Source organism: Leptinotarsa decemlineata, unplaced genomic scaffold (genome assembly GCF_025532065.1).
Source record: "Leptinotarsa decemlineata unplaced genomic scaffold, Ldec_3_MD MMD2_tig00001393_RagTag_RagTag, whole genome shotgun sequence".
NCBI lineage: Eukaryota > Metazoa > Arthropoda > Insecta > Coleoptera > Chrysomelidae > Leptinotarsa > Leptinotarsa decemlineata.
In genome coordinates this window covers 13107168-13114690 of record NW_027412562.1, presented here as the reverse complement: position 1 = coordinate 13114690, position 7523 = coordinate 13107168, and positions in this window count along the sequence as shown.

Here is a 7523-nt window from a genome sequence, read left to right as displayed (position 1 = left end):
AAAACAAAATATCAGATTGAAGATATATGAACAGAGTACGTGAGTGATTAACCTTGTATTTTTCAACAATAGTCGACCTACTTGACACGGCTAGATCACCAGTACCTACTACTTCCTGTTGGAGACTGTGTTTCCGACAATACCAGTGTCGAATCAATCTTCAAGTCGAATCCAAACACCAAAGCTTTGAGAATCTTCATGCCGTATTCGAAAATCTTCAGATACAATATGAGGATAACGGGAAGTTTGCAGAGCATAATTTCCTCCCACGCTGCGACCTTCTCTTAGTTTTTGACGAAGTCAGACCTGCTAAACTGTTCTTGGAGACGAGTACCTTGAGCGCTTCTCTGGCAGTCCTTCCTCAATATTGAGTGGCACGATGAGAAAAGGTTGGATATATTCTGTAATGTGGTCCCCGGTAAGATGAATAGTCAACTTTTGTTGCCTCTCGAAAATGTCACTTATTGGTGTACTGGTCAAGTTGATCCTTCTGGTTGAATGTCTTTTATTTTTCGATTCCATTACGTTCCATTTATTATTTGAATCATTGCTCAATGCAGAGTCAACAAGAGGTTTTTCATCTTCAGTGTAATATTTAACCAACTCCTTCAGCTCAAACATTTCATCATTGAGTCCATTCTAATGAAAAACCTAGAAACTCTTCCGCATCTTGTTTCACCCTCGATCCAGTCAGTCCGCATGTTATGCAACATATTATAAATCCACGTGCATCACAAATGGGATGCCAGTGTTGATAAAAACTTCTTGGTCATTCTTGACATTTTTATCCACTCTTTCGTCTTGCGTCTAAATGAAGGAAGGTGAATAAATAAACTGCTCCACAAAACGACACATTTCATTCATTCGTTTGAAGAGATGTTTTTGCTCAGACTGTTCAGTAAGTTCTAGAGTGGTGAATATGCGATCAGGGCTTGCAAAATCGAATTGATGTAGCAGTAATTGATTTGATTGAGCAGACCCCTTGGCTGCAAGTTCACTGCCGTACCGTCGTTCGTATATGTAGATAGAAACGTGCCCACCCTTAAACAGTCTGGATCTACAAACTGGGACCTTCTGGAGTTCTTGAAGGGGCATATGAGAAGATTGTTTTAAACTCGTTTTCGGCGTCCTGGTCAATAGCGACTTCGTCGAAATTGTTAACAGGTTCAGGCATAGGCGGATGTTGGTGGTTCATCGTCGGGGAGATCACAGTGTGCGGATAGTGGTCAAAAGGTGAAGATTCGGCTATTGGTTGAATCACCGCAAAATTTTCCCGGGTTTGAAAATGTTTTCTCTTCTGCATTTGTCCTTTTATGATGTTGAAACTGTTAGTGCTCAGTTTGCCTGTTAAGTCTTCTACCACAACACTTTTAGAATCATAATCTGATTCACTTTTATTACCGTTTGGATAATTTTCAATAGAAGAAGCTGGGGATAAATCTGTTGTATCAGGAAACTTAGTTATATCAGACCAATTCTGTGGACGAAAGAAAGTTTCATTGAGACTTTGAAAAGGAGAAATAGAACCAATAATTGATGCAGCATTGCCTCTCTGAATTGCAATACTGATTTGTTGTATTAAAAGAAATCTTACCCTCGAATCGCCTGTTACTGTCATTAGTTTTTGACCAATATCTCTGAAAAAGTCGGAACAAAAAAAACCAGAGCTTCCAAATGTTTCAATTGCGATTGGATAGAAAATAAAGCGATCTTCCAGATAATTGTATTGCCGCTGTTTAATTTTTTCAGCATATTCAGCGGCTCCAGCAGCTTTTTGCGAAGTTAAATTGAGGAGAGCGAGCCAAGGTATCAATACAGGTAAAGTCCCATACCAAAGGTATGCCATGTCTCCAAGGAATGAGAGACATCGTTTTCCATCATCTTGGATGATTCCCAGAGGTTCAATCAGAGAAGAGATATTGGCTATTAATAATGCACTAAATTTACAACTGAGGCCATGAGTACCATATTCATCAACAACGAAACCACACCGATATTTGTGATTTACACAGATCAAACATCCTAAACGAAAACCTATTGAAATTCTGAAACTTTCATCGTTTAATAATGTTCCCAAAGATGTAACAGGAAGTGCGTTGAGCCAGAAGCCAAATTTCTTAGTTGTTACAGTTTTCAGGCAAGCCTGATATGTAAGCGAGTACTTAGCTGCAAAAAATCAGTTCTGTAGATAACATATGCAATAAAGGAAAATCCCATGATTTTTGAGAGCCCTTATTATCAGGTATTGGAGCATTTGATTTTTCCATCCATATTTTTTCAACTTCCAAATAAAATGTATCATCAATATCAGAGAAGAAATTTGGTAAAATGAAATTAATCAGATGCTTTACTCTACTGAAGGAGGAGAGGAAAGCTGGTGAAGAAAGTGAAGATGATTTACCGATGATTTTCCAGTAGTTAAACTGTTGAATTTTTCTACCGTTGATGCATCTTGTGAATTTAAAAAAAAATCGCATTTTTCAAAATTCAAATTTAATTCAATTTCTTCAGAGGACGATAATATATTTTTGAACTGACTGAAAACTATATTCGAGTGACCACCTATAGACCCTCATCCAAGTACCAACAGTTGAAATCAGTTTCAATTGATTTCGTCAAACGATTAATGGATAAGCAGAAAAGTGCAGGACCCAGAGGATCTCCTTGTTGAACTCCCATTTCCGACATGACGACATTGTCTCCATGATAACACTGGCTGATGATGTGGAAAAGATAAAATGTCTAATGTTTGACCGAAATTTCGGTTTCGGTCGAATTTCGGCAAAAAACGGGTTTCGGTTTAGTTTCGGTTTCGGCGCCAAACCTGCCGAAACTACAACCGAAACTGCATTCGGGAGTTCCCGCGCTATGATCGGTCATGTTCGGCGCATTGAATTTCATACAAGCGTCAAAGACATTTTGCCGCTTCCACGTGCCTTATCATGTCGTGACTATTGTGATATTAGGTAACAACTCAAATAAGTAATTTTATGTTTAATATTTTTGAAAACTCGTCAATAATATTCAAAAGAAGAATTTACACCTACTCAAATAAACACCTCACCTATTTTAATTATTTTTAAGGTGCAATTAATATTTTTTCTTGAATAAGGGTTTTTTATGTTAATTATCAATAAGTACAAATTTCGAAGAGTGCATAACGTTGTCATTTAAAGATGAAAAAATAAAGACTGGCTGATTATAATAACGTTTTCTTCATTTGTGCCTCAAAACATAATTCCCTGTAAGGAAGTTTCGGTTTCGGCCGAAACTGAGACCGTTGCCGAAATTCGGTTTCGGTGGAACACTAAAAATGTCAAATCTATGATTCTTTCTAAAAATACTCGTTCGTGAATCATGTTGAATGCGTTTAGGAAATTTAGTTTTAGAAAAATTTTTGAAGATGAATTCGGATGCTGATTCGTGAAACGGCGAGCTGCGTTAGCGACTAACTCACATTCTCCGGGAGTTCCAAATCCGAAATGTACGGGATGAAGTAAGTCACCGAATATGTTTTCAATGGTAAAACAAGAAATTATGGTCACCAATCGTCGAAAAAATGTGCCAACGGCAATAGGCCTTACACCACCACATTTCTTGTTCAGAGCTAGTAATGAAGCACCATAAAGAATTCGAAGTTCTGAATCAACTCCGCCAGCAAGTAAAAAGTTATATAGTGATGTCATAGAAGAAAGTTTTTCTCCTTTAGATCCGTAGCTTTTTGATGAAACATCTTGGAATTGTGAAGGCCTTAGATAATCCAGCCCGCCAGATGATCCTGTGCGAAATGATCTAACAGCACATAAAACATCAATTTCAGTTACTTGAAGAGGAACCGGGTTTTCATTTTCATTTCCTGGAATGTTAAGTTCTAGGTGGGTATTCTCGAAGGGATGTTTTGATTTGAGAAACGTAAATGTTTCATTGTCGAAATTTGAAATTGAGTTAGTCGAAGATAAAATTAGTATAACAGAAGTAATATCACCATCAGAAACTTTGTTGGTTATATATTCACTTTTATATTGTTTTATTGGTGGTTTTTCATCTCTGGGCGGAAATTTCGAAAGATTGGGGGGGTTTATATTCCTCATAATTATTGAAGGAATGGATTCTTCATGTGGTTTTTTGGATGAAGTAATACAAAATAATTTATATGCAAAACACAGTAATTTTTTCAGGACTCCAAATAATTTGATTGGATACAATTAATATTACTGGAGTTTTTTTCTGGATACAATTGTCTATTGTATTGGCTAATGAAAGAGCTGAGCTGCAAATATCCTGGGTGATTCAGGTATTCTCTTCAAAATGCTCACATTCTGTTTCAGGTATGCTCAATGAGCATTCAATTTTTCGAAAGTGAGATTTTAATTGGGCAGAAATGTTCGAACGTTCGAAGATTCACTAGTATTTGAGAAAGAGGCGTTGAATGTTTTTTCCTCATATGAATGTTAATTTTTAATAATAATACTTTTATTGCAAAACGATCATCACAGGACACAACAATAGTCGCGTACAGGTTGATATTCATAATTTAGGATCTTTAATAATATATTACCATAACTAGCTATGATTCTTGAGTTCACTAGTATATTAAATCCAAATTAAAAATGTTTCATGTATATTTTAATTACATATTTTTTATAAATATTTCAGTACCCTACAGTAATCACAAAATATTATTATTCATGTTTCACATCTGCTTCCTTCTTTGTAAGATTTCCACATATTTTTTGTATAAAAATGAAGAAGTAGAAAGTCAAAACCTTCCTTTCCCAAAACTTAATCTCTCCAAAAAATATACCCCTTTCAAATTAAACAAGATTTCTATGGCTGGGATTCAATCGAATAAGCGAATGAATGTCATTACGTACTGTCACGTTGACATGAGTAGATTAAACTCATTCGTGACAAAGTCATAAATTTATGAATGAATTGAGTATTTCATCTCATAATGTTGACTAGATTTGATGCTGAAGAGGCGATAAGATAAGTGTCTTAAGCCGAAACATTCGATGTCCACCGGTGAGGATGACGGTGTTTCATGTAAGTGAATGATATCTGATTCAGTTCCACAACGAATGTTTGAATTACAAACTGAATAGAGAAAAGTGTTCTTTGTATAAATCAGTATTTATGTTTCACATGTAATTCAATTCAATATGAAAGTAGTTGTTTCGAAAGGGCTTTCTTTCCAGTTTGTGTTGGAAAATTACTCCTGTAGCACACAAAACAGAATTATGCGGTCCTCTCGCTGGAGCCTGAACGGCGTCCTACTCCCGGTCTATCTCGTCTTCGGGATCCACCTTTGACCCGCCTTCACGATGCGGGTTCTTCAGCGTCGTATTTCTGACGAAACCAGTTACTGATGATAGAGCCTAACTTTCAGAACAAAAATGAATAAAGATTAAAAAATTCGCTTATTTTATAGAAAAATCCTCTCTGCCGTGGTGAACGCCCTAAATTGGCCTCTAGGCCAAAAAGCATTTACCAAAGAATTATTCTCGGACCTAGTCAAAATAACATACATTTTGTCGAAAAAAAATCATTACATATGGATTTTTCAGCTTTTACGACCTGTTTGTATGCACGCACTGGTATAGCAGTTCTAACGGTACCTATTTGCCTCTCACTTTAACCTATCTCCATCGTACACCCTCTGTGACCGATATCGTGGGATCTGCAACAGGCGATGATCAACTTTTGTGACGTAGCTCTCGCGTTTCGCGGAACAATAATGTATAATCTCATACCAAGATTATCCCAAAGACTTAGCTGAAAACCCGTAAAAAAATTGCAAATTTCGGGATTTCCCTGCACTCTCCGATACCAAACTCGCAATAAAATCGACACTGCAATTTAAAAATGCCTTAGCGATTTCTATCGATATCTACTAATATCCGTTATCGATACTTTTTTTAAGAAATCACAATTTCCTTTCCATTTCTTAGAAATGGTCCCTTTTTTCTATTTGAAATTATCAAATATTCATGAATCTTGGAAAATATTTTTCTAACTCGTAGGAAATAATATTTCAAATCTTATTTTCCGGAAATCAAACTGAAAATCATGGAAAACTAACGTTTCTATTCCGATAACGAACATTATTTTTAAATAAGCTTTTTAATTTTCAACGTAAGTAAACAAATTTAAAAAAAAACATTTTTTTTTATTTTTCCAACGAAAATCTATTTCGGAACCTTTTAAAAATAGCTTCATATAAAAAAAAAATCTCAGATTTGTTATTTAACAATTATCGCACTTGCAATGTTCCTGTTTGAATAGAAAAAAATTGTTAATTAACTAATACAAAATCAAATGGAAAATCACGATAAAAATTTTGACCTAGGATTATTTTGTTCATTCATTTATCCAGTAGGTGCCTGAATTTTTTCAATTCTTGATTTTTATATTCTATAAATTGAAATAATATTTTTTCAGATATATGATGGAATCGGCCGATACTTGATGAAAATCCATAACTAACGTATTCCAAAAACACTTTATTGTGAGATTTTCACTAAATTGTTTTACAAAAACGCAACACGTGTTTCGCCATACAATGGCGGAAACCAAACAGGAATATTGCCCGTTTTTTGAAGAAAGAAGGCGTAAACGTAGCTTATAGAACGAATAATAACCTAAGTAAATTTATTAAAAACAATAAGGACAAAACTTTGGTGTCGGATAGATCAGGAGTATATAAGCTGACTTGTGGCTCCTGTCCAAAACTGTATATTGAGCAAACAGGAAGAACATTTTTCCAACGAATTAAAGAACATAGGAGTAGTTTTGTAAATAGAAAGACCAATTCCACATTTGCAAACCATCTTTTAGCAGAAGGACACGAGTTCAATCATGAGTACGAGGTGTTACATTTAGAAGAGAAGAGTTTGAAACTTAATCATCTAGAATGTTTAGAAATCAATAGATTCAGGAATTCGGGTAATTTACTGAATGATCAATTAGAACTCAATAACTCTCCGTTACTGAATATATTTTTTCAAATGTGAAAATGGAACATAAGTGCAGGTAATTTAATTCGTTAGAAACTCAGGTAAAATATCAGCTACTTAAAATTCAGGTACTTCGTTTACAGGTACTTTGATTTCAGGTACTCCATAAACTATATATATATTTAGTATTGAATGTGTAGAATTAGTTGAAAGACACGCCAGATGAAGCCATTGTATGGCGAAACACGTGTTGCGTTTTTGTAAAACAATTTAGTGAAAATCTCACAATAAAGTGTTTTTGGAATACGTTAATATTTTTTCATTGAAGATCCAAAGTTGACGTGTCTTGAAAATTATAAATATAGGTCCCGCAGTTCCGGGGGTTAAGACTTTTTTTGTAAAATTTACTCCTATTTTTGAATTTATTCAAATAATTTTTGAGATATTTGCAAAAAACCAAACCATTGTTTTTTCAGTTGATTATTTATGATTTTTACAATTTTGGCAAGCGACATTTGAATTTCTTCAATAATCATCTAAGTACATATTATTCCGAATTCAATGACA